Genomic DNA, 2,740 nt, shown 5'->3' with positions numbered 1-2,740 from the left:
GGGGGGTGAGTATTTGTGTGCGTGAGTGTGTCCGTGTGCGTACTTATGTGGGTGACAAGTATTTGTATGAGTAATTGTGTAGGAGTTTGTGCGTGTGAGAGAATTTGTGTGTATAAGCAAGTGAGAGAATGTGTGTGTATGTGCGTGTGAGAAAATTTGTGTGTATGTACGAGTGAGAGAATTTGTGTGTATGTACGTGTGGGTGTGTGTTTACTTGTGGGGGCCAGATCTACAGGTATGTATTTGTACTAGTAAGAGTGAGAGAGCTTGTGTGTATGCGTTGGTGTGTGCGTGTGTACGCGTGCGTGCGTGCGTGCGTGCGTGCGTGTGTGTGTGTATGTGTGTGTGTATGTGTGTGTGTGCGCGCGTGCGCGTGCGCGTGCGCGAGTTTGTTTGTTTTTGTGCGTTTGTATGTTTAATTGCGTGTGTTTATGTGTGTGCATGTGCGTGTGCATGTGTGTGTGTATGTGTGTGCACGTGTGTGTCTGTGTGAGTGTGCATGTATGTGTGTGTGTGTGTGTGTGTGTATGTGTGCGTGTGTGTGTGTGTGTATGTGTGTGTGTGTGTGTGTGTGTGTGTGTGTGTGTGTGGTGAGCGTTCTCACTGTAAAAAAGGAAGGTGATAGGAGGCACCTACTTTTCAAAGTACATGTATTACAACTCGCACAATTAACAATCACTATAATATTTTCAGGAACACTTCGAAGCAATTACATTAAAAAATGGCATAAGATTTAGATAGTTTTATGTGTAGGAATGTACTAAAAATTGTCAAGAGTGCAGTTTGACGATGTCTGTAAATAAACGTGTAATAAAAACAGTTTCTACGAGAACATTTTTTCGCCTGATAGTGTAATAATATCATAACTTTGCTTTATCCTTTTTAAAGGTCAACAAACTATCAAAAATATGTTTAAAGAAAGCGATTATTATCCTGATTTTTTTCCCTCTAGCAAATCCGGCTTTTGACGTAATAAACCACAGTACCTTACGTGAGACTGATAGCTTAGTACAATTATCAGAACAAAAAGGGGATCAGACAATCTACCTCGCCAATTACCTCATTACAAAAACACCTTTTCACAATATGATTTTGTCTCAACAATTAGGCCTAGATTGTATTATGCATTCCCCTTCTTTCAGTATCAGTTTCGAAGTGTACGTATGATTTTTAAAAAGAATGAAACAGGTTTTTTTCTTTCACTCTCCTGGACAACGGTTCTTTTAAGGCTTGGGGCATTTTATCATTTGGCTGCCGATTTACATATATATATAAACATATACATTTATACATATACACGTACATATAATAATATACATATACTTTTACATATAAAGAACGCAGAATACGTTTACAGTACATCTACTTGGTAGATAAATAGATCGATCGATAGATAAAAAGATAGATAGATAGAGAGATAGATAGATAGATAGATAGATAGAGAGATAGAGAGAGATAGAGAGAGAGAGAGAGAGAGATAGAGAGAGGGATAGAGAGAGATAGAGAGATACTCTTGTTTATATTCTCAGATGCAGAATTCGCCCAATGCCTAAACAGTGTTCAAATTCAATTGGTACCTGGCACAGATGACAGACAGATAAACACACAGTTGTGACTGGAGACCGCTCGTTGTTTGGCTTGACGGAGATGTCTTTTTATGTGTGACTTCGTGTCTTTTTTGAGCTTGTGATATTTTTTCCGCTGTTGAAAATATTTTGTAAATAAAAGTGTAAAAACTCCTTTATGAACGGAGAGTTCCTTCTGTTTTGTTTGAAATTTTTTTTGGGATGTGTGAAAGCATAATCGTAACACATCGTCACACTCATTGAGTGTGTATTTGCATGTCTGTTTGTGTGTGCACATACACACACACACACACACAAACACACAAACACACACATACACATACACGCGCGCGCGCTCACACACTCACACACGCACACACGCACACACGTACACACACACACACAACACGTACACGCTCGCGTGCCAACACTTGAACACACACACAAACAAACAAACACACACGTACACACACACTCACACACACACACACACACACACACACACACACACACACACACTGACACACGTACACGAGCGCGTGCACTCACTTAAACACCCACACACCCACACACACAATTACTGAAAACATAACACAGCGCAAACAAAATGGAAGCCCAGTTTGGAGGTGATGGGCCGAAGGCCACAGCTTTCTGTATTAACCCTTTCATTGCTGAGACCTGTCTATTTACGTTGATAAAGACAAGGTAAAACTAAATAATAATACTGAGCGAAAATGGCACTCGGTGGGTGATCGTGGCAAACATGAGGAGAATTAACTCGCTTGTGTCTTGCTTCCCGTTCCAGTAAACTTATAAAATTTCATATGTCTACAAATTGTTGTATATCTATACTGGGGAGATTTCAACAAAGCCAAAATCACAATATCACTCCCTTTATGTAGGGAAAAGCAACTGTTCAAACTACACTGCGTCTTCTAAAGTCAGTAGGAAAAAAAAATAGAGAATCAATTTTAGAGAACATAAGCGAGAAAATACGGCAATGGAGACTTTGATCTCATTCTCATACATTTTATCAATAAATGGTGGCGTTTGTGGTGTAGCGGTTGGGTGCTTTGCTGTCGCATTCAGGAGACTCGAGTTCGAATCCCACGTTCGAATCCCGAATTCAATTTCTGAGTGTGTGTGTGTGTGTGTGTGTGTGTGTGTGTGTGTGT

The 2,740-nt window shown here is 40.0% G+C and overlaps 1 long non-coding RNA gene across 3 annotated transcripts in view; it reads left to right on the top strand.

The window, feature by feature from the left end:
* LOC101863355 overlaps window positions 1-1,757 on the top strand; it is a 7,932-nt gene extending 6,175 nt beyond the window's left edge. For all 3 annotated transcript variants that reach the window (XR_220634.3, XR_004858705.1, XR_004858704.1), the window contains exon 3: window positions 1,530-1,757. This is a non-coding gene — a long non-coding RNA (uncharacterized LOC101863355). The remainder of the gene's footprint in view (window positions 1-1,529) is intronic.
* Window positions 1,758-2,740: the final 983 nt, after the last annotated feature.

Source organism: Aplysia californica, unplaced genomic scaffold (genome assembly GCF_000002075.1).
Source record: "Aplysia californica isolate F4 #8 unplaced genomic scaffold, AplCal3.0 scaffold00305, whole genome shotgun sequence".
Taxonomy (NCBI): domain Eukaryota; kingdom Metazoa; phylum Mollusca; class Gastropoda; order Aplysiida; family Aplysiidae; genus Aplysia; species Aplysia californica.
Note: the sequence above shows the minus strand (reverse complement) of the source record. Positions and strands in the feature narration are given on the sequence as shown.